Source organism: Puma concolor, chromosome B1, assembly GCF_028749965.1.
Source record: "Puma concolor isolate L17-30 chromosome B1, mPumCon1.1.hap2, whole genome shotgun sequence".
Lineage (NCBI taxonomy): Eukaryota > Metazoa > Chordata > Mammalia > Carnivora > Felidae > Puma > Puma concolor.
The window spans coordinates 53042925-53068193 of NC_141670.1; the positions used below are offsets into that span (position 1 = coordinate 53042925).

Below are 25269 nucleotides of genomic sequence, written 5' to 3' on the forward strand. Positions count from 1 at the left end.
TCTGAGAGTTTGAAGGATTCTTAGTCACAAATCATGTTCAAAATCATTTCCTTGGTAACTCCCCCCAATAATCCCTGATGCTCCTATAGCTCCTGCCTCTGTTCTACTACTCTGCCCTGTTGGGCTTCTATAGCCACACTTATCATACCCCATTATAATGTCTGTCGACCAGACACCCTTCCCAGGTTCCCTAGGCTGACTCCCTCAGAGGAAGGTCATGTTTATTTATATCTCTACCCCTAGCCTCTGGCGTGTGCTTATCACAGAGCAAACATTCACAAAATTTGTTGTGTTAATTGAATTGAAATAAAAAGACTAAATAATCTCATCTCAAGTCAGCAATTTTTTAAATCATATGCTTAAGGAGTTTGGGATCCTTTCAACTTGCATTTAACGCTTAGATCCAACTCTCAGGTGTCAGGAGATGAATAAGTAATAAATTAATAAGAGCTATGATGCACTGAGCACAAGTGGTTCTGGACACTGTTTGGGGCTCTTCACTACCAAGAATAGAAGACAAAGCGGTGATAAGGATTAGATTTGGAACTTGGATTAGGTGTATTCACATCAGCTACTGGTTATTTGGAGTTTACTATTGCTAAATACTGTAACAGATATAATCTTTTATGCATTAATCCACTTACTGTCACAAAAACTTTTTGGAGGAATTAAGAAGATTGTTTCCAAGGACGCTTAGAACCCAAAAACTGTGTTGCTGCTGCTGTTGCTATGAATATCTGTCAAAAAGCTCTTTCTTACTGAAAACTCACAGCAACTTATTGTCTTAGTCTTAAAATCCATGAGGAAACTGAGATCTGGACTGTGGTCCCAGGCCAGGAGTAAAGCAAGCCTATCTGAATTCCATCCCTGCCAAGGTTCCCAGACATAAAGGCAGGAAAGGAGCTTGCCCATGGGCTCCCTTCTGTCCCTGGATCACAAAGCAGGTGACCACTGGCTTACCATGTCTGGCTGGACCCGCAAGCCTCCTGAGGTTGTCTCAGCAACTTGGTCTTGTTGGTCCCTTAGCTGGTATAGTACAGGACAGGCACCACCTCACCATTCCAGATTGTTAGGTCCATCATTCTCTGCTCCCCTGAGTGTTCCGAGTCAAGTGAAGTGGCACTACTGAAAGGATTCTGCAATCAGAACCAATGACTGGCTAGAGGGCCACTTGTTTTAGAAATGAGAATTCACATTTATTGAGAGCCCATTCTGTGCCCGTCGCTCCCACCCATTCTATCATTTGTGCCCATAGTATCTCTGGGCTGGGTATCATCGGCACTATTTGGAAGACAAAACAAAACGAACAAGGCTAGGGAACAGCTGCCCAGGCTCATACAGATGGCACAAGTCATCAGAGACCAAGCTCTTTCTTGTCTTGCGGATAAATACTGCTAGGCAGAGCTAAATACCCTGTAGAGTTAGCTTGGAGGTTTACTAACTCTGCCCAGTTTGGTGTAGGAAGGCACCACCCATGTCACTAAACCAAAACCCCATGAGAAAACTTTAGTGGCAGAGAGTCATCGGGACCAGTGGAGCCCAGGGCCTGAGAAAGACCAGCTGCTTGCGGTCCTTCCTCACAGTTTTCTGGGTCAGCAGTGCCCACTGGACCTAGTGAACCCACAGAAGCCTTCAAAGAGCTCAGCGAGAAGGGCAGGGCTCCTTGGGGGAAGCTGGTGAAGCTCTGACCACAAAGCCAGGAGCCGGCCACCTCTGCCTGGTGCTCGCTGCCAGCAGGAAGCCACAAGCTACGTGAACCGATTGAGACAACAGGCATGGGTTTTTTCTTTGGGATTGCATCAAGAGTTGCTGGTTATAGCTAGAAAGCTGTTGCATCACAAGGGTGCCGGGATTTAAAAAGCCATGGTGAAAAGCTACTGAGCATTTGTCAAGGTAAGACTGCATCTTCTACCTTTTTGACCATCTTATTCTTTTAAACTGTGCAAACAGTGTTCTGAGGCCTGTGGTTGGGAGAGTGGTCAGGAACATCACTTTGGATGTTACAGAGAGAGAAGACATTAACATGATCTGAGCCATAGCTATGAATAGATTGTCCGATCATTCGTTGGTTTCTACTTTGGAGAGTTTTTTAGTTGTGTGTGTTTATGTGTTTCTTTATCTTTCTTTTTTTCCCCATATTTTTCTATGTTTATTTATTTTTGAGAGAGAGAGCACACAAGTATGGAAGGGGCAGAGAGAGAGAGAGAGAGAGAGAGAGACAGACAGACAGAATGCGAAGCAGGCCCCAGGCTATGTACTATCTGCTCAGAGCCCAACGCTGAGCTTGAACTTATGAACTGTGAGATCATGACCTGGGCTGAAGTCAGATGTTTAAACGACTGAGCCACCCAGGAGCTCCTCATTTTCTTTTTCTTTCTCTCTCTCTCTTTTTTTTTTTTTTTTTTAATAAAAGCTTATCCATCCAGGTAGATTCTGCTTCTTGGGTTTTCTAAGCTGGAAAAGTCAGTGAATGTGCCACAGGAAAGGTAAGAGAAGACTGAGGGGTGGGAATATGGGTAGGCACACACATACCAGCTGTGGGGCTCCAAGCAAGTTACTCGGCCTCTCTATAAACCAGGGTAATTGTACCTAAGAGGCAGACATGATAGAGATTAGCAGTGATGGAAGGGGAGTGTCAGTTTGGCTCAACGTAAATGATTGGTTGTTGCCCTTTCTAAATGTTGTTTTTAAATAAGTTTATCCATTTCTCAGACATCAGGGGTTGGGTGATGAAATAGGTTTAATGATGACTTTTTTGGCTAAGAGAGCCATTTCTGAGAAGGAAAGAACAGTTGCTAACATATTTTGAGAGGATTTTTAAAATTCTAAGTTGTTGGGTTTTTTGGGGTCTGTTTTTGCTTTTTTGTATTCAAGTTAGTTAACATACAGTGTAGTCTTGGTTTTAGGAGTAGAACCCAGTGATTCATCTCTTACATGTGACACCCAGTGCTCATCCCAAAAAGTGCCCTCCTTAATGCCCATCACCCATTTACCCCACACCCCCAATTCTTAGGTTTTGACAACTGTTCTAGTCATTTCATAATTGACCGCTGCTTTCAACTATCCACATTACCAAGAAACTAAATAATTTTTATCATTGCGGCGCCTGGGTGGCTCAGTCCATTAAGTGTCCAACTCTTGATTTTGGCTTAGGTCACAATCTCATGGTTTGTGAGTTCGAGCCCTGTGTGGGGCTCTGTGCTGTCAGCACTGAGTATGCTTGGGACTCTCTCTCTCTCTCTCTCTCTCTCTCTCTCTCTCTCAAAAATAAGTAAATAAACATTAAAAAAAGAATTATTGCCATTGTGCTTCCATTGTTATAGAGAAAAATTCCACATGATATGTGTAGATGCCTCTCCTCTCTAGATGGAGCTTGACTCTGCTCACCTTGAGTGCAGAAGGGACTTAGAATGAAGTATGGAAAGGGAAGAACAGTAACTCTGTAGTGGAGAACATCAGCAGACGCCACCTTAAGCAGGTGGTCAAGCTTAACGTCTCGAGGGATGTCGTGTTATATTGTGTAACTTTGGCTGCGGTGAAAGGAGGAAAGTACTTCCCCTCTGCGCTGTCCTTCTCCCAAACATTTAACCCCGGTCTCATCATGAGACAAATCCAAAGGGAGGGACAATCTGCAGAACATTTGACCTTCACAATTGTCAAGGTCATGGAAAATGAGGAAAGATGGGGAAACTGTCACACATCAGAGGAGAGTAAGGACACCTGACAACTAAATCTGGAATTAACATCTGGGATGGGATTGGATGCTTCCTGGCGGTGTGACCTTGGACAAGTCACCAAATGTCTTTGTGAAAAGTCCTTAATGAAAATAGGTAAAATCTAAATAAAGCCTGGAGTTTAATTAATACCATTGTGCCAATGTGAATTTCTTAGTTCTGCCAACTGTACCATGGTTAGGTAAGATGATAATATTAGGGGAAGCTGAGTGTAGGGTATATGGGAAGTCTCTACACTATCTTTGTAACTTTTCTATAAACCTAAAATTATTCCAAAATAAAAAGCTAAAAAAAATTATGCTCCTGCCCTAAAGCAGACATGGTCAAAATGTGAACATGCTTGGAGAAACCGAGCATGGTCCAGTGTTCCCTACGCTCACTTTGAAGTTTCTGGAACATAGCAGGACTTTTGCTTTTTTTTTTTTTTTTTACCATTGTCTCTCCCAACCTTAGTCCTAGAAATTTCTATATTTCTTTTTGTGGCATTTCTTATCACTCATTTATTCTTTCATTCAGCACACGTGTTGAGCCCTCACTCTATGTCAGGGGCTTCAGGGTTAAGTACCCTATCCTCTGTTTGCCCAGCAGAGCTCACTGTGCTGGGTCAGGCTCTCAGGCCTCCAAGTGCATGCCCAGAGACCCAAACCTGACCTCTCCTCAGTGAGGAAGGAGAAGGCCAGAATGGAGGCAGGTGAGAGCCCCAACCCTGTGTGGAATACCAGGATGGAATCTGCCATCCTCTGGTCCCAACCATCCCCATAGAATCTGTGGCCAGCCAAGCAGCCATGAGCTGTGCTGGAAAATAATTCCCTGAACTAAGCTGTGGCCTGAGGAACGTAGAACCAGCTCCTGATGGAGTGACGCCATGGCCTTGGGAGCTCACCGTGTTGCCCTAGAATCTGCAGCAGCTGGACAGAGCCATCAGGGGCCAGCATCCTTGTTTGGAAAGTTCAGGTGTGTGGGGAGGTAACAGGGGAGACTGAGAAACCCTTCTCCCACCCCCCCCACACATGCCCCCCCTCCACCAGGCCCAGTAGAGCAGGTGTGCCCTCATTCTGGGGTGATGTCCCAACCAGATTAGAGAAAGCAAGTGAGAAAGAAGAAAGAATCGTGAAGCTGTAGGAAGACAGCACCTAGATAAAAATCACAACACTCAGATGAAGATCGAAACGAAGAACAGTGATTACCACTGGGCCTAAAGTACCTTTCCTGTCATATCTCCTGCTGCCCCCACTGCTAACCTATATGCACTTTGACTGGGCCGGTCACTCGCTTCTCTGAAATGCATGGGGGCCTGGGGTGGGGGGACAGGGCGGGTGGCACCTGCTCCTGCTGCTCTCTTGGCCTGGGACCTCCTCCCCACTTTCTCATCTGGGCAAGGCCCACCTGTTCTAATTCTCTTGACCAATCCCACCTCCTTCTCTTCTGTCACCAGTGTCCAAATCCATTCCTTGTCCCCGTGAACCTCCAACAACATGCTTAGGGCTACTTGTTTGTAAGAGTTCTGGATCTGAGCTCCTCCAGGACAGGGAGCTGTCCCCCTTTCATCTCTCTTTGGGTCCTAGCACTCAGGACAATGTCTGGCTCAGGGCAGGTACCCTGCAAAATGGTCCTTGAGTGAAAGAAACAAGGACAAGTTTTTGAATGCAAGTGAAGATTAAACTATGAGGAAGAAAGCTCAAAGGAGGAAAAACGTGTAAGATTTAATGATCGCCCTTAGCCCAATGAACTCCAGTGCCATGGTCATGCCGGGGTTTTAATAGGGGCCCCTGAAGAAGAAGATGCCTGTCAGCAGGTGTCTGCAAGGTGGTGCTGGCCAGAGGAAGATGCTGGGCCTTGGGGCCAACCAGTTCTGCACCAGGACCTGGCTCTGCCACTTCCAGCTGGGGGGTGTGAGCAAATGGCCCAGTTCTCTGTAAGGGTGCACCCAGCTTCAAGCACAGATATGAGAATTAAATTGAACCAGATGATTGGAGCCAGAGACGGAGGCATAGAAGAGGCTATGCCATGGTCCCTGCTGACCCTGAATGACCTTCACTCACAACAGGCCACTGTGTACACCAAAAGGCTGATGTTTCCCAAGCCATGTGGTAGAAGGAGGCTCCTTTGGGTGCCTTGTCATCACCACTTTCTTCTGGCTTCTTTGTATACCTTGATACCTGGGCTGCTGGGCTAGGACAAGGGTGAGGCAAGCAAGGCACCTGGGAGGCAGAATTTAAGGAGACCCTCACCCTCAGGGGTGCTCAAGTGCAGGAAATGTTTGTGCATGTTTGTGTAGTGTCTACAAAGATATGAGATGATTTGTGCTTAATGGGTCAGGAATTCTGACCTCCAAGATCATGGAAACTTGATGAGTTCCATGGGGTCTATGAGCACTGCGAGGTTGTCTGCAAGTTTTTGTGGACATTCACACTCTTCTCCACAGAGTGCTCCTGGCTTCTATCACAGTCCTGAAAGCATCTGCCAACCCAAAATATTTGGAATCACCAAGTCAAATATTTAGTAATGATAATTTAATTTTATCTCTCAATGTGTTGTGGATCCCAGAATTAGAAAGAACTAGGGCATAGGCGTATGACAAAGCAGGTGTGGCTGAGAGGTTCTCTTGCATAGAGAGTGGATGGCCAGCCTGTGAGCCAGAAGGCTTGGTTCAATGTTTAGCCCTGCTGTGACCTTGGACAAGTCACTGAATGTCTTTCTGAAATAATAATAGTTTGACCTCACTCTCTACTGGCATAACTCAGGTAGGTTACTTTTGCCCTGGAGTCTTAGCTCTTTACTTGTTGGTAGCAGCCCATCATAGGGTTATAAGAATAAACTCTCAATGCCCTCTTAGGTGAGTTGAAACTGAAGAGTTTCCACCTAGATTCTATTCAGTTCTCTGTATGAGAACCACCAGAGGAGTCCTTGTAATTTGAAAAAGCTCATTTCAGGGGCGCCTGGGTGGCTCAGTCGGTTGAGTGTCTGGCTTCGGCTCAGGTCATGGTCTTGCGGTTCGTGAGTTCAGGCCCCACGTCGGGCTCTGTGCTAACAAACAGCTCAGAGCCTGGAGCCTCCTTCGGATTCTGTGTGTGTGTGTCTCTCTCTCTCCCCCTCCCCTCCTCATGCTCTGCCTCTCTCTGTCTCTCAAAAATAAATAAATGTTTTTTAAAAAAATAAAAAAAAAAAAGAAAAAGCACAGTTCACATTGTAACTTTTAACATTATTTTTATGCATGGTATTTATCTTGAAATCTGCAAAAGGGAGACCATGGCTTTGTTATGTTTCTCAAAGAGGCCATGAGGTCAATATGATTGAGAAACATAAATCTAGATATTTGGGGTGTTCCTCACCCCCTCCCCCTACCATGAAGCTAGTCAGTCTGAGAGCTGTGTGTCTGGATCTCAATGCTTGGAGTGTTCAGGGAATTGCATTCCAGAATCAGGCTTGGCACCCTTTCCTGGTGAGGGTATGCCATCCTAGGCTCCAGCTGAAGGCTGCTATAAGACACAAGGTAGGGACCTCACTGTGTCATCATTGCTGGGATGCCACTGAGACTGCTGTCCACCATGACACTCAGGATCACCCTACGAACGGCTGCAGGATGATTACTCTCAGGCTCCAAACCTGGAAAATCCACGCTTCTCTGGAGCAAAGGATGTCTCAAAGACACTGACTCTTCAAACCAATGATTTCCCACTCTGTGCTTTGGACTCCAGGACACTGAGAGCCTAATTTGCATCCAACCACTAGCAATTGGGCAGCGCATCTCATGGTCTGTATTCCTGTGTACAAGCTTGACGCTCAGATTTGTTTTCCTGCCCGAATTTGTCCTTTGGTCTTGATTTCTTCATTTGTTTTCCTCTGCTATCATTTCATACATATTTTTATAAGTGGCTTCAAATCTTTTTGGAAGCACCAGAAAATGAGTAAGTCAATAAACAAAAACAGAATAGCATTTTTGAAAGCGCTTGATGCATGGTATGGGTGCTCGATAAGAATTAGTTTCCTTTCTGTGTACAAAACATAGACCAATTCTTTGTGTTTTTTGTTTGGCTTGTTTTGTTTCTACAAGGGTGCCACCTATGGTGAGATATTCAGCTGTGGGTCTGTTAGACATACACAAGCAGCTTGTTTCACTGCCTATTCTTACAGATATTCCTCTTGGTACTGCTACAAAGATTAGATGTAGTTATTCCATGGGAAGAGTCCGTTAATTCCTACCATTTCTATAGTAGAATCAGATTTTTAAAAAGATGTTTATTTAAAAAAAAAAACTATTTCATTTGAGGGGTGCCTGGGTGGCTCAGTCGGTTGAGCGACGTCTTACTCTTGATTTTGGCTCAGGTCATGATCTCACGGTCCATGAGTTTGAGTCCTGCAACAAGCTCTGTGATGGTGGTGCAGAGCCTGTTTGGGATTCTCTCTCTCTCTCTCTCTCTCTCTCTCTCTCTCTGCCCCTCCCTTGCTCTCACTCTCTCTTTCTCAAAGTAAACAAACAAACAAACAAAAACCTATTTCATTTGAAGATGGGATCAAAAACAATAACCCATTTCATGGTTTTATTTGGGTAGCTTTATGGGAAAGGCTCAAATCCCTTTTTCCCATGTGTTGACGTGGAAAGGAATCATTTCCCCCTTGTGGTGTCTGTCTGATGGACATCCTGCCATCTGCCAGTACAGCAGGGGGAGATTAGGTTAAGATAGGTATCTCCTAGACTGAGAGCAGTCAGATGCTGGTAAATATTCAACAACCAGCTTTCCGGGAAACAAATGTACACACATATGTACACACATAAGTTTATTAAACATTTTACTGGTATAAAGAATATGTAACACATAATTTACAAATAAAATATGTGACGTTCTTGGGGCCCTGGGTTAAGTCAGTCGGTTAAGCTTCTGACTTCGGCTCAGATCATGATCTCCCGGTTTGTGAGTTCAAGCTTCATGTCGGGCTCTGTGCTGACAGCTCAGAGCCTGAAGCCTGCTTCAGATTGTGTGTCTCCCTCTCCGTCTGCCCCTTCCCTGCTTGTACTCTGTCTCTTTCTCTCTCTCTCTCAAAAATAAATAAACATGAAAACAATTTTAAGAAAATATTCATTATAAATACCATAGAGCGATCGATTCTCCACAGAATGTTTTTGTTGACTTTTGCCAAATTCTCATATCCATGGGCTGCAACTGATGCACAAATATAGTGTTGGCATGAACATCCATTGGTATTTTCATTTATGTTAAGTAGACCAATGTGACAAAGACATGTTGGAATTGCACTCATGAGGCAGTGATGTCACTGGCTTCTTTGTTACATTGGCTAATAGTTTTTAATTACTCAAAACACTTTTCTCAAGTCCTTTGTGCTATTAACAGATATAAATAGGGCACATTTTAAAGGATTACCTACATTATTTTAACATTTTCTCCATCACGGTATTAAGTCTGAAAAATCAACAAAAAAGCAAATCAACCCCAGAAGCCCTTTCCTATTCCTGTGGTGTAAACACTCCTAGATTGCCAATTTCAAGCTGCCAATGTGACCTGGCTGGACATGGGGCCGGGAAGAGATGTGCAACAGCGCACCATTATACAGCATTTCCACTGCACACATAACTGATGTAAATGACCTCAGTGATAATAGAGAAATGTAGTGAAATAGCTGGGAAATGATGACATTTGGGTGTTTACTACCTTCGTTTTTAATATAACTCATTTAATTGTATTTTATATAATTTAATTTTGATTTTAGATCATTTTCATTTTATATGGTTTGGTGTTGAATAATGAGGTGTTTAACAAATGGCTCATAAAGTTCCCCCGAATTTAACAACTGGCTCTTACAAACCTGCACGAGTTGGCCCCAGCACATTGCTGATGAGAAGCAGGATACCTCAGTTTCAAACCACAGATCAGCGTCCTGTCTGCATCTGGCTTTGCGAAGCAGGGACCAGTGGAGAATAGCTTGCCACCTGGGCTTTCCTGAGTCCTGAGCCTTGCAAAAGAGGCCCAGGTACCCAGAGGGTCCTGCTGTCTGCTTGGTGGCAGGGAAAGAGGGGGAAGTGTATGGCCCTGGATAGAGACTTTCTTCCCACAATGGCCATGCCCCTGCACCAGTTGCTGGTGCTGGTGACCTAACTTTGGGAGACCATAGCCCCTTGAGGCGTTTCATGGAGCTTATAAGCTTCTTTAACTTGCATGTAAACTTTTGTGGACACAGGCAACCCTCTACAAAGAGCATTTCTGGCTTTCATCAGATTTCATCCATCCAGGAGGGTTTGGGACTTGCTGGTACAGAAAGAATTGACTTCTGGTTAATTCCTGGGGGGAACGTGGCTTTCCCATATGCTCTTGAGTCAACACGGGATTCTCTTCCTGCTCCAAGAATCACTCCTGGGAGGCCTTTGCCACCAGCGTCAGTTAGACGTAGAAAGCAGAGACGTTAAACAGGGCTCTGTGAGGTACAGAGTGCTTGTTGTTGGCAGCTGTCTGAGGCTGAGATTGGCAAGGAGATACCTGCTCATGTCGGCCTTAACAACCAGACATGGTGGCTCTGTCACAGGTGTGGAGGAGGTAAGGGTGGGGTGTCACTTGTACCCATGTTTCTGCTGGGACCTTACTTCAGCTGAAGCTGCTAGCCTCTTGGGCTGTCAGAGAAAGGAGCCAGCTCCCAAACTCTCCTCCTGGTCAAATAAATCTTCTGAGGCTCCTTTGCTCCATGTTGTCACTCAGACAAGTGGCCTCTGAGAACGAGCAAATGGGAAGTGAAAGTAACACCCCCAGAGAGGCTTCTGGCTCAGAGATGAAGGACAGGCCCTGTGACTGATGTCTTCCTCAGAGCTGGGACTCTGGCCTTTAGAGAAATCTCATTTGCTTGCACAATAGTTTCCTCACAGAAAGGTCATACTCCTTTGTGGCATAGGAAAAAGGGTTTAAAATCTTTCTCCATGAGGCCCCTTGATTAGGGTGCACATGGCTTGCAATGCAACGTTCATTGGATTCCTGCAAAATGACTGTGACATTCATCCCAGTGGGTCTGGAGCCTTCTGTTTTCAAATCAGGTTCCTCTAATTGCTGCCTGCACATAAAGCCACTCTCTGATGATGTGTGCTCCACCTTCCTGCCAACTCCCCCCTCCTATTTATTTGTGTGCTGTCCAAACCGCCACGGAGAGACAGCCTGTATGTAAGAAAGTTGACATCTCCATGTTTGGTCCTTCCTTTCCTGTCGAACTGGAAAGCCTGTTGGAAATTGAATGAAGAAAAGGCATGAAAAAGGATGGGGAAGAACTGTGGGCTCTGGGGAGCTGACTCTGTCCCTATAGAGTGTTGTCATAAGTTTGATATTTAAGATCAACGAATCTTAAATGGACTTCTGTGAATCTTCATGGTTCCATGCTTTTAGTTCCTTGCACGTGGGAATGGCCGCCAGCCAGCCTCCACTGAGCACGTGCTCAAAAATGTCTCCAGTGTGGTGGTTTGCTGTTGGAGATTGCCCGAGTGACTGAGGGTGTCCCCCACCTCCCACCTGCCCCACCTGAGATTCAGTCTGAGAAGGGAGCGCTTCTGCTTCCAGCCTGGGATGTCCTGGAGCTCTCTGGCAGGTGGTGTTTAGGGGAAGTTGTCCATTTTGGACCCTGTTTTAAAGATGTTATAACTAGAAAAACAAAAAAGAAAATCTCTCCAGGGGAAGAGGTTATTGATATAGGATATGCTCTCTCTCCATCTCACACACACATGGACACACACAGCCACACAGGCACATGCACACACAAGCACATGCACAGACACACGGAGGCACACACACAGAGATGACACACATACCTACCAACAACAACAAAACATGCTCAAACCCACTGTTGCCAAGGCCATTGTGACAGAGTAAGGAATAAAGTCTGCCCTGTAAAGAGGTTTCCAAGCTTCATCCATTTTGTAGCAATCCTATTGCTAAAGCACCTTCCTCCCTAAAGTTCTTCTCGTTTGTTGCTCTCATCATGCAAAGTTCTCTGCTGTCAAGCGGCAAGAAGTGCCTGTCTTCTAGTCTGAGTGGGTCTTGAGAAGGGAGGGAGCATTCTCCTCCTCCTCCCCTCAGCTCAGAGCCCAGAATGGTGTGTTGGCAGCCAGCAGCTCCATGGGGATGCTGGGATGGGGGTGACAGGAGGGGCCCCATCTCCTGCTTTCTCTGGGGCTGGCCTTCCTTCACCCAACTCCACACTGAAGAGGCAGGGTCTGAAATCCTTAGGATCTTTGCCTCATCTTCCACTGCCCTGCTAAGGGTGACTGAGTCCCCCCTGTCCCCCGACCCCAACCTTTACCCCAGCATCTTCTGGAGGAGGCTCTGTTCCCTGTGGAAGAAACCTAAAGTGCGGGGAAAGTGGGAGCCTTAGCAAAGGCCAGAGGGTGGGCTAGAACACTCACTGGTTTCCCTGACTGAGGGCAATGCTGTGATAACATCTGTGATAATATCTGTCTCCTCCTTTCTCAAATTTGTCCCTGGATCTCCACTGCTTTAACTCAGGCCCTTCCTGACTCTAGACTAGATGACTGCCACATCCATAGAGCTCCTGTCTTCTCCGCAGTGATTTGCACTGCAGTCCATCCTCTCTGTGGCTGGCAAGGTCTCTCTGAAGCTCAAATGTGGTGCTGGCACCCCCAGAGGAACATCTCTGTTGACTCCTCAGTGCCTGAGAACAAAACCCAGGCCTCCTGGGACCAGATGTCTTAGTCTCCTGTTCCAGCTTCTCTCCTGGTGTTCTTCTGTAGGCACGTTGGGCCCAGCAGTCCTGTCCCCAGTGACTCCCTGTTGCCCATCACACCTCAGAGCTTGTGCTGAGCCCTCTTCTCCACTTGACATGCCCATCTCCGTGAGGAAAGCTCCTGTGCATCCTTGAAGTTCCAATCCCAAGGTCTCAGCCTCCACAAGTCTTCCTATAACTGTGCCACCCTGGCCCAGGCACCAGCAGGCATGGCTGATGGCTTCTTCTAATGAACGCAGCAGGGGGCTAGGGTAGCAAGGGCCTCATGCCAGGCACATGCACACACACGGACACACCCTCATTCCCTGTTTGCACACCCTCATTCCCTGTTTGCACAACCCCACTGTATCGCCAGTTCCCAGTGGCACACCCAGAGAGCAGAGTTCCTTTTCTGAGGTCACACAGATAATCAGTGACCAGACTGACCCTCAAGCTGGACCTCCTAGCTCCTCACTCTGTCTGGTCACACCATAGGGTGTCTCTAACACAGCCTTCAAACCACCCTGAAACTCTCCCATGACCCCTTTGCAAATCTAAGGGGTAGACAATGCATGGCTGAATTTGTCCCTTTGCTTTATTCCCTTTTACCTTCCAAAGGTCAACACTCAGAAATATGTATTTTGCTCATTTGTCATTCATTTAAAAAGAAGAAGAAGAAGAAGAACGTGCTGATTGCGAGAACAATGAGGCTAAGGGGGAATCTTTGGAATTGTTGATAAGGACACCGACTTCAGAGAAAGTGGAAGAGTAGGTTGAGTGAGTCTGTTACGAAGGTGGTCCTGGCCTCTGGAAGAACATCTGGAGGGCTCAGTGAAGTCATGACAGAGTAAATTCATGTGGGGTGAGTGTAGACTTGAGTCCACACTTGGTGAGCAAAAATGGAATATCTAGTCTGAACATCTTGATTTCTGCTGGTAGTGGAAAATAGCCCCAGTGAGCTCAGTGCTCTCTCCCTTTCTCCAGGGCTGGGCCCCAGTTCTGGGGGGGGGTGCTAATGGGTCTTAGGACTTTGGGGCAGTGCAACACATCTGGTATTCATCATCAATCCACACAGGCCACTGCTAGGATGTCTAGTTCCAGCCTTTGACCTGGGTCAAGCCCTCCTCCAGGACTTCTATGCCACATCATGGGTGCTGCAGTCATCACGCTGCTCCCCTCCAACTTTGGACCAAGGGACTCTGGGTGAGACCACCTGGGTTCCTGTATTGCCCAGACCAACTCACCACATTTCTCTCAATCTGAGCCAGGAGAGTTCTCTTGTTTCTCCTTTCTGTTTCCCTGTGGCAGTGGCTTAAACGTGGGCGAGGAGGAAAATAATAAATGAATAGAAGAAGAAAAAAATCCATTCGCATCTCACAAAAACGTTCTGCTGACAGAAACCCTGGGTAAGCAACACTGGACTTGTTGCTTTGATTTTTTTTTTTTCCAACATAGAGTACAAATGTAAATCTTGTTTCCAAACTGTGTCTACAAACTTAGGGAACTGTGAGAGTGCCCATGGATCAGGACGAATAGGGGAAGGGGACTGAGGCAGACGAGGGAGGACGGATGGTTTGCCAACCAGCTCCAGCTGTGGGAGGAATGGACACGAGAACTTGGAAAGAAAGCAGAACACCCTAGCTTCCTACCTGTGGTAGACCATCCCACCCCCAAGAGTGATCCTCGATCCAGTGAGTCCAGCCTGGACCACCAGGAAGATATCGAGATGCAGGTGGGCACTGATGGCTCCTGCTGAGGTGGGGGCCTGTCGCTGCCTCTGAGGAGGACAGATGGCCCTGATTGGAAGGGAAGATACCACCCACCTCAGCTTCTGGGAGCCATCAGAGGAAGGGAAACAATACTCTAAAGGAACTTTAAAGAGACAGGAGCCTAGTGATCCCAGTGGAGATAAAGGATCCAGCTCAGGAAGCCAGATAGTACTCGGGATCTAGAAGGGGCCAGAGGATTCCAGTGGGCAGACTTGAGAGTTTGGGGAGGGGGAGATCCGAGGGTTCGTGTGGAGGTAAAGCAGAATGGGTGCCAAAGATCAACCAGGCATTAGGGGTACAAATGACTTTAGTAAGACAGGATAGTGACCTCAAGTTAGGACTGGAGGAGGAGCCTGAAACCAGTGGGGGAAGAAATTGGGAGAGCTGAGATGAGGATGCCCAAGAATGCCAGCCTGTGCCAAGCGGGTTCTGTCCCTGAGGCTGCGTTTCTACAGCTGGGCACTGGTCTTGCCATCTTGGCTGGGGGACTTCCTTTCTCTGGTCTTCAGGTTCCGACCCTGCCAACGAGGGGGTAGGCTAAGTGGGCTCTGGGCATTCCATCCAGTCAACCCTTTGCTGGGTCTACTGGGCACATAATGCATAGCGATCAAATGTGGAATAGCTGCCAGTACTTGAGCGCCAAGAAATGTGCCAGGTGCTTTGTGCAATGAACTCCTTTAATTCCTGCAACAGTCCCGTGTTGTCATCAGGAACCCACCGAGGGCCCCGGGGCCAGAAGGCCAGAGCCCAGATGCAGACTCAGGTCTGTGTGACTCCAAAACCGGTGCTCTTCGCTTTCAATTATTCAGTCTATCAACCGCCCACTGTGTGCAGAGCACTGACCCAGGCCAACAGTAAGGGCAAGAGAAGCTTATCGCCGGTATCGAGGCAGAGGCCAAACCCTGCTGTGAAATTGCAGCTGGCCCAGCCACACACAGCAACTGAGCAGAAATGGGCCGCCAAGCGTGGAGGAGCGCAGCGTCACGTTCACTTGGCATCTGGGAAACCTCTGCCCGAGGGGGCATCCAGCACAAGCTTGCTGTCCAGAGAATGCCTCTCTTGTCCTGTGGGCTAGGTCAGCACCTGTCAACTTGCCTTTTCCCTTGCTGGCTGAGCATCGCTCCTGTCTACCCAGGAGCTCCAGCCTCCATGACATCACCTTTCATTTCTCTGTTTCTCCCCACATCTGCCCACCCTTAGGGATCAGTCATCTCCTGAAATTCCTCCTGCCCCATTGTCTCCCTGCCCTGGAACTGTCAGTTGTCCATTGTTACTTATTGTGACACGCGCTAAGCCAGATACATGCTAGGCCCGAGGACACAGAAATGAGAGTCGCTAAGTCAGACGTGAATAGCCATCCTCCCCACCCCCATCCGTCTGTGACAGGGCTGTCGCCGAGGTCCTGCCACACGCTTTGAGGACATCAGATGAGGAAGCCACTCATTTATCCAGGGGCCAGAAGAACTATGATAGAGGAGCTGCAGGAGGAGGGGTTTCGCAGGGCCCAATACCCCTGCGTGCAGCTCTGGGGCGGGGACTACCGCCCCCTACTGTTCACATTCCCCAGCGGTAAGTGCCCAGAGGAGAGGGAGGCAGTTTGGGGCTCAGCCTGGGGGAAGTGAGCCAGAGCGCAGACCGCTTTTACGTGGGAGGCTCTGTGCTAATGACTAGTATGCTGACCACGACCTTTAAGAAGGTCAAGTGGCCTCCTGACGCCCGAAGCTGCTGCCCCTCCAGCAAGCTGCACTGCAGGAAGCTTTTCTGTAATTTTCTCTTCGTGTCTGTTTGAGAGCAGCCAACCTCCCAGCGCCCACTGGGACCCCTTGGGGACTCCATGCCTGTTTACAGCATCAGCAAACATCAGACAAGTCATTTACCTCTGACTCTGTGGGTCAGTCCACTTGTTCATGGCATGAATCTGAACACCAGAGAGGCTCACATGGATTTAGACACAAAGTCCTCAGGCTGCTTGGATGAACCAGTCTCCCCATTGGCTGGACTCAGATGCCAAGGACCTAACGCATGGAGGGTCCGCCAGGGTGGGTGATGGAAGGCGGGAACAATGAATGTGCTCTCACTGCTCTTTCAGTCCCTCGCTTGGTTTTGTGTGTAGGGGGGTCTGGCGGAGCTCTGACGGGGTCTGCCCACCCTGCCTGCCTTCTCAGCCAGCTGAGAAGGGAAGCCACAGAAAGAGCCGGGTGCTTGGAGGCGGGACAGTGCCACAGCCATTTGGAAGAACAGGCTGATTTTGTACAGATTTATCATTTATCTCCTTACCTCACAATTGTAAACTTTATGTAACACCAAAAAAGAAAATTGAAAGCAGCTACAAACCATCATTTATTCTACTAACCTCATATTTTTACCCAAGAGCTACTTGTCTTGGTTCACATGATACAGTTTTTAATGGCCAGAATCACAAGGGACGTGGCAGTTTGGATTCTTGGATTCTTTGGAAAAGCATCTTTTCCGTGGCTGTATGTCTTCACAATGATCATTTCTATGGCTGCATAATTTCATTTCACTGTGTTAACTCTAATTTCACCATTTCAACTGGACATCGGCTTGCTTTTTTTTTTTTTTTTAACATCATAGAGGGCTTTGATTAAAAACAAAATAACATGTAGTTTGCAAAGCCATGCTGAACCCCATGACACAGCTGAAGGCTATTCTTTCCTAATCCCTCCAAGGACGGACAGACAATTACACAGGGAGCCCAAATGCTCATTTTGAGGGTGGAGTCGGGTGGATTTGGGATTGCATTTTACGTCATGGTGATAGTGGCCTGAGTTCATCCTCTGCCATCAATTCCTTGTTGTCAGCAACCATATTTGTTGGCCAGGGTGACCGATGTGGTCTTTGGCCAGAGAATAGACTTTCCTCTCTATGAAATGAAATGACTCATGAAGAAAGAAAACCCAAGGCTTTGGCCTCATCTGTCCCAAGGTTCTTAATCAGAGGTCTGTGAAGTGCTGTGGCAGTTTTTAGGGGGAAGGGTGCTGAAATTGGGCACAAAATATAATATGTATGTACGAAAGTGTATTTTCTGGGGAAAATCTGTACTTTCACTAGATTCTCAAAGAAGGCTGCGACCCCAAAAATGTTTTATTTATTTAGTTGAGAGAGAGAGAGAATGGGGGAAGGGAAAGGGGCAGAGAGAGAAAGAGAGAGAATCCCAAGCAACCTCCAACCTCAGTGCAGAGCCTGACACAGGGCTCAGTCCCACGATTTTGAGATCATGACCTGAGCTGAAATCAAGAGTTGGGTGCTCAACCAACTGAGCCACCCAGGCACCCCGATGCCAAAAATGCTTTAAAAGACAACTGATCTCTCTCTCTCTCTCTCTCTCTCCCCACCTCCTACCTCAACTACTGCTCCTTTTGGGAGTCTGGGATTGAAATGAAAGAACCCTAACAATCTATGTCTATATACAGAGGTCCAGTCATGGTATGGAGAACCTATTATCCCCATTTTAAGGATGAGGAAATTGAGACTCAGAAATACTTCTAGGGGCAGGGTGCCTGGGTGGTTCAGTCGGTTAAGTGTCTGACTTGGGCTCTGGTCAAGATCTCACAGTTCGTGAGTTTGAGCCCGGCTTTGAGCTCTGTGCTGATAGCTCAGAGCTTGGAGCCTGTTTCAGATTCGGTTTCTGTCTCTGTCTGCCCCTTCCCCACTCGCACTCTGTCTCTCTCTCAAAAATAAATAAACATTAAAAAAAGTTTTTACAGGGGCGCCTGGGTGGTGCAGTCGGTTAAGCGTCCGACTTCAGTCAGGTCACGATCTCGCGGTCCGTGAGTTCGAGCCCCGCGTCAGGCTCTGGGCTGATGGCTCAGAGCCTGGAGCCTGTTTCCGATTCTGTGTCTCCCTCTCTCTCTGCCCCTCCCCCGTTCATGCTCTGTCTCTCTCTGTCCCAAAAATAAATAAATAAACGTTGAAAAAAAAAATTAAAAAAAAAAAAAAGTTTTTACAAAAAAATAAATAAATCAAGGGCCTAGAGCTAGCATGCAGGGAGCCTTGGTTCTGAACCCAAGTCTGTTTCACTAGCAAGTCTGTATGTGCATACCCATTTTACTAAAGTGCCCTATGGTTAAAAGAATTGTTTCTGTTTTTATTTCTTTAACCAAAGCTAATTGCTAATGCGTTAAAGTGAGAGACTCTGCTATGATTATGGCCATCCATGGTGCTTAACTAAAGGAAATGTTTTGGCATTTTTGAAAGCCTTGCATTTTTCTCCAGGGAGGCAGGCGGGTACAGAAATATTTGTGGCTGGCTAATTGTTCTTTCCCGCTACAAGCGTTTACCATAGGAGGTGAGCTGTTGTTTATCAAACTGAAATGTCACTCAAGGCTTAAGGAGCCAAAGAAACTTTGAAATTCAAGAGACCAAAGCCAACGGTGGGAGATTTCAGCTCGTGATTCCCTGAATGTCACTGGGCCTTTTTGAACAAACGTTTTTATTAACAACAAAGCATTTGGCACCAGTAAGTGAGTTTGGCTTCCTAAATGTGTTGATTTCTTTTCTCTTGGTATTCCTGGGCTACATCTTCTTAAACTCCAGCACATACCTGGGTATGTGTAGATGGGGCATAATTCAACTTCGCTCTCTTTGCTTCTTCTGGGAATCTCTGCTAAACGAGCCACTCATTACTACTGCAATGACAGCCCTTAAAGGGGAAAGGCTTCCTTAATGGTTTGTGTGGTGACAGACGGTAGCTCCACCTGTGGTAAGCAAAGGGGACCGTATAGATTTGTCAAATCACTATGTGCTACACCTGAAAGTAGTGTAATATGTGTGTCAACTACACCTCAATTTAAAAAAAAGGTGAGGGGCGCCTGGGTGGCTCAGTCGGTTAAGCGGCCGACTTCGGCTCAGGGCATGATCTCGCAGTCCGTGAGTTCGAGCCCCGCGTCGGGCTCTGTGCTGACAGCTCAGACCCTGGAGCCTGTTTCAGATTCTGTGTCTCCCTCTCTCTGACCCTCTCCTGTTCATGTTCTGTCTCTCCCTGTCTCAAAAATCAATTTAAAAAAAAGTTAAAAAAAAATTTAAAAAAAAAGGTGAGCGGAAGACTTCCTGAAATGTGGGAAATAATTATGCGATAAAAGAAAGGAAATTATAATTTAATTTGGGGCATCTTAGATGTAATACAACATTAAACATTAAATCAATGTGCTTTCTTGGCCCCAAAATATTGGCTAATGATCAATAATCGGTATTTAGAATAATACTGACTTTAGTATAAATGACACCTTTCTGTCATTGTCCAGGTAAATTAAACTGTCTATGTTTTATGGCAATGGAGTACTGGGGGGAGATGGATAAAAAGGCATTTCTTTCTTTTTTTTTTTTTTTTTTGATGTTTATTTATTTTTGAGAGTGGAGGAGGGGCAGAGAGAGAGGAGAGAGAGAATCCCAAGCAGGCTCCGCACTGTCAACACAGACAGACGCTTAACCGACTGAGCCACGTAAGCTCCCCAAAAGGCATTTTCTTATGTCTGGGCTTCTCTGATTAATTAATTCATCCATTTATTCAAAACAAGAGAAAGATTCACTGCGTATCTAATATGTTCTAAATCCTGTCAATGGCCCTGAAGATACAAAGGTTAAAAAAAAAATACCCCCTTCCCTTGAGACACTCACAGGAGTGTAAGTTAGGAGACAGGCATTAAATCAAGGGCCTAATATACTGTGGTTGGTGGTGTAAGAAGTTCTGTGGGCACAGGGGAGGGGTGACTGGATACAGAGTGCCAGGAAAGCCTCCCCAGAGCTGCTGATATCTGGACTAAGTCTTAAGACTAGTTCTTCAGGGGCCCCTGGGTGGCTCAGTCGGTTAAGTGTCTGACTTCGGTTCAGGTCATGGTCTCACGGTTTGTGAGTTTGAGCCTCATGTCAGGTTCTGTGCTGACAGCTCGGAGCCTGGAGCCTGCTTGGGATTCTGTCTCCCTCTCTCTCTGCCCCTCCCCTGCTCATGCTCTGTCTCTGTGTCTCTCTCAAAAATAAATAAGTACTTTAAAAAAATTAAAAAAAAAAAGACTATTGTTCAATCAGACCCAGGGAACGACACCCAAGAAAACCATGTTAGGTGTTCTTTAGCTCTTTTCCAGAACCTATTATCATTTCTTAACGTGGTCTAATCAAGATTGTTAGCATGCAAAAATCCTCACTGAAATCAACCTGATAACATGTCAGTTACCCGACAGAAATGTGGATAGTCTGGAAGACTGATGGTTCTAAACTTTTGGGCTTTTTAACTGTGGTCTCAACAGAGATTTTTTAGATAGTACTTTATAGTTTACAAGTTGCCTTAATGATTTCATTTGATCCTTTAAGGCAATTGGGAAACCTAGTCTTAGCCCCATTTTATAGACAAAGCAACGGAGGCTCAGAGCGATTTAAAAATCTTGTCCCAGATCACACAGGCTTCTAAATAAATAAATAGGATTTCTTGATGATTTGGGGTCACCACTATAATATATTGTTGTGCCATGCTATAATAACAATAACTGACATTTATTTAATGCTTACTATGTGGTAAAGCACTATTCTAAGTACTTTACATATTTCATCTTATTTAATATAAAATCATTGAGGAACTTCCCTTCATAAAAGCATTTTTGGCTTTTCAGTCCTTGCCCCATCTTACAGATGAATCCAGATTATTCACTTTCAAGATTTTCTGGGCAACATAACATGACTGCCTTTCTAAAAAATTGGTTATTTCTTCAAGGAAGGCTGAAGTGAGTTTCTCTCAAAATTTTTTGGCCCTTGATAGAATATTTATTTTCATGTTTTATCATAATTTACCTCCATACCCTCCGCCTGGATTTGCCCTGGAGTCGAACCCTTCCAGTGCACGTCCACATCCTGGGTCTGGCTAACACTGCTGATGTCACTCTGTGGCTGGTTCGGGAACCAGGACCCTGGATCTTAAAGTGTCACAGCAGGTTGGGAGATAGAGATGTCAAAGGCAGGGGAACAGCCTGAGGGTAGCAGAAATAAAGATGGAGTGATTCACGGACTGACGTGATGAGAGCAGAGAGGGGATTGAAAAGGGAAGAGAAACCAGAGAACCATTCTGTGGGACCTCGGAGTCACCACCTTGGGCTCCTTTGGGCAATGAGAATGTGGGGGCTAGACCATCTCTGTATTCCATTGTCATTCTAGGGAGCCCTCAGCAGAACCCAGGTTACCCCCTAGACCCCACTGTTCCTCTGCACCTCCAGAAATCTGCAAAGGAATTATGGGCCCACCGCATTAGGGCTGGGGGCCACGTGGTGATCATCCTTCCAGAGCCCTCGTCATACAGACGAAGAGGGGGAAGCAAGGAGGTGGGGTGACTGGCCAGAGATACACCATGGGCTACTAAGTTGATACTGAATGACCCAGTGAGGCCCTGAAGGCATTACAAGATGCAAAATTGCCTTTTGCACACTCAGAAAGAGGTAGGACATGCTTGGAACAAGTGGGGAGCATTTATTAAATGCCAAGTTATTTGAACTTGGTCAGTTGGCTGGCCACATACCCTGTGTTGTATATGGAGGCGTTGCATGAACAAGACTTTGGGTAACCAGAACAAGCCACCACCCAGCCAAGGTGAATTTTAGAGTTTACCAAAGTGGTCATTCCAGCTCGGCCGAAAAACACAATTAAGTAATAGGGCCACGGTCTATCCACGCGGTTCTCCCATCACAGCTCGGTGATGAGAAAGCCCAGTTGTCCCTTTGTGAAGGAGGCATTCATGTCTCAGTTCCGCTCTGAAGTCATAGTCATAAGCAGAACTAAATGTGGGGACAAGTGTGTCCGGGTGCCTTAGGGAAGAGATCTGCAAGGGTGTTTTGAGGGTGTCTGAGGCCCAGCAGGCCCCTTCAGTTCTGCCAAGACTTGAAGAGCAGAGTGAAGGCCCTTTCTGAATGCTGAGCTCTGAGGGGTGGGAGGTGGAGAGGGGAGAAGTGTGTGGGGGGAGAAGTGGGGTGGGAAGCAAGCCTGTGCGGAGACACTCCTGGCTGCCCTGCCCCTGTGGGCCTTCTCTGCCCACCCAGCCCCCTGCGACCTTCCCATCTGCCACCTCTGAGCTAGGGTAACCCCTAGACCGCCGTCTCCTGGCGGCTTTGCTGGTGAATGTGCCTGTGGAGCTGGCCACACATAGGGTTGGGGGAGCCGGGAGGGCTTTAAAAATACAGATTCTTGGCCCCACCTCAGACTTTCTGCATCGTGTGAGGAGCGCAGGAATCTGTTACAGTCCCGGATGGTACCTAACACAAGCAGCCAGGGTGCTCTCCCTGCACAGGAATAGGGACCCACTGGCCTCACCTCTGCCCCCTCCTGGCCACCTCCTGTTCCAGGGTCAGTCACACATGGCCTCAGCCTTCTTTGGAATCCTCCTACCACTCCCTGATCAGGTGTCTTTTCTGGGAATCCTTCCCCTGCTTCCCCCATATGGGCCCAGCAGTCACCACAAACACCCACAGTCCTATGCACACGTCTTCAGGGTTTTGCTGTCTTGCCAGTAGGCAACATGAGGATGGGATTCCTCCCTGGTTAGGCAGTGGAGGTGGCCATAGCAGAGGAATGATGGTGGACAAGCCCTGGTTTGCGGCCCTGCTCGACTCCACATCTGGCTGAGGGATCTCAAGCAAATTTTGCCTCTGTCATCCTCAGTTTTTAATTTGTAAAGTAGGGTAATCGATGCCTGCCTCCTGGATGGGGGGTGGTGGTGAGAATTAAATGGGAGCTAGAACACAGTGCCGAAAGCCCAGGGAGCATGTCTGTGACTTCACTCTATGCCCCCAGGGTCTAGTGGAGTGCTCAGAACAAGTGGGCACCTGGTACCCATTGGTTCTTCCCTTGCTGCTTTTAATTTGGCATATTTCTCACATTACTTTCCTCTCCTTTCTTTGTTTGCTGTTGCCCTAATATGTGCACTTTGTTTTCACCTCCCCTCCATTTTCTTTGACTTCATTCTTCTCAGTCAGCCCATTCATGTTCAGGTCCTTGCCTTTTCTAATAGTAGTATATGCATTTAAAATAAAACTTTTCCGGGGTGCCTGGGTCAGTCGGTTCAGCATCCGACTTCGGCTCAGATCATGATCTCATGGTTCATGAGTTCAAGCCCCACATTGGTCTCTGTGTTGACAACTCAGGGCCTGGAGCCTGCTTCAGATTCTGTGTCTCCCTCTCTCTCTGCCCCTCACCTGCTCTCTCTCTCTCTCTCAAAAATACATAAACATTAAAAAAATATAAAATGTAACTTTTCTCAGAAGTACAATTTTAGCCCTTGGCACTCCTTTCTACCTCGTATTCTACGTAGTCATGTTGAAAGAGGCAGGGAGCTTGCGGGGGACATCAAGTCCCTGAGCTGTTTCATTTACCTCTGTTTTCTTCAGAGCAGTGGTTTCAAATGGGGAATCGTGGACCTTTAGTTATTCATAAAATCAACTTAGTGGATTGTCATGAGCCTTTCAAAAATGACATAAACAGAGTGAAAAGACAGCCTACAGAAGAGGAGAAAGTATTTGCAAATCATATATCTCATAAGGGATTAATATCCAGAATATGTAAAGAACTCCTACAATTCAAAACTAAAAAACAAATAACCTGATTAAAAAATGGACAGGGGCACCTGAGTGGCTCAGTCGGTTAAGCGTCTGACTTTTGATTTCAGCTCAGGTCACGATCTCACAGTCATGCTGAGCATGGAGCTCTTGAGATTCTCTCTCCCACTCTCTCTGCTCCTCCCCTGCTTGCTTTCACGCTCAAAGTAGATAAATAAACGTTTTTTTCAAAAATGGGCAAAGAACTTAAATAGACATGTTCCCACAGAAGACATACAAATGTCCAACAAGCATATGAAAGATATTCAACATCACTACTTGTTGCGGGAAATGCAAATTAACAGCACAATGAGATATCACCTCCCACTCTTTAGGGTGGCTATAATGAAAGAAAGATAGAAGGAAGAAAGAAAGAAAGAAAGAAAGAAAGAAAGAAAGAAAGAAAGAAAAAGAAAGGAAGAAAGAAAGAAGAGAACAAGTTTTGGCAAGGGTGTGGAAAAATTGGAATCCCCATGTGCTGCTGTTGGGAATGCAAACTGGTGTGGCCACTATGGAAAACAGTATGGCAGTTCCTCAAAAACTTAAAAATAGAACCACCTTATGATGCAATAATTCCACTTCTAAGTATATGCCCCTAAGAATTGAAAACGGGTCTCAAAGAAAATTTGCATATTCATTTTCATAGTGGCATTGTTCACAGTAGCCATGGTTGGATAAACCACATGGGATAAACAATGGACAGGTAAATTCTTGCATATCCACACAATGGAATGTTATTCGGCCTTAAAAGGAAGGAAATTCTGGGGCGCCTGGGTGGCTCAGTCGGTTAAGTGTCCGACTTCAGCTCAGGTCACAATCTTGCGGTCTGTGAGTTCGAGCCCCGCGTCGGGCTCTGGGCTGATGGCTCAGAGCCTGGAGCCTGCTTCAGATTCTGTGTCTCCCTCTCTCTCTGCCTCTCCCCCGTTCATGCTCTGTCTCTCTCTGTCTCAAAAATAAATAAAACGTTAAAAAAAAATTAAAAAAAAAAAGGAAGGAAATTCAAACACGTGCCACAACCTGAGATGAACCTTGAGAACATTATGCCAAATGAAATGAGCCAGTCACAAAAGGACAAATTCTGAATGATTCCACTTACCCTGAGGTATCTGCAATTGTCAAATTCATAAAGACAGATAGTAGAGTGGTGGTTGCTGGGGGCTGATGGAGGGGGAGGGGGAGTTATTATTTAATGGACATGGAGTTTCAATTCTGCAAGATGAAAAAGTTCTGGAATTGGTTACACAACAACGTGAATATACTTAACATCATTGAACTGTCACACTTAAAAATTAAGATAGTAAATTTTCTGTTCTGTGTATTTTACCACAATTAAAAAAAAAAAAAAGAAGTAGAATAGGGGCCCGTGGGTGGCTCAGTAGGTTCAGTGTCTGATTCTTGATTTCGGCTTAGGTCATGATCTCATGGTTCGTGGGTTCAAACCTCGTGTCAGGCTCTGCACTAAGAGTGGGG

At 46.4% G+C, this 25269-nt stretch overlaps 1 protein-coding gene across 1 annotated transcript in view; it reads left to right on the top strand.

Annotated features, from left to right (window-relative positions):
- The first annotated feature begins 1522 nt into the window (after positions 1–1522).
- Positions 1523–25269, top strand: part of BLK (BLK proto-oncogene, Src family tyrosine kinase) — an 80326-nt gene continuing 56579 nt past the window's right edge. The window contains exon 1 of the mRNA XM_086703823.1: positions 1523–1893. The gene's annotated coding sequence lies outside the window, so the exon portion shown is untranslated. The remainder of the gene's footprint in view (positions 1894–25269) is intronic.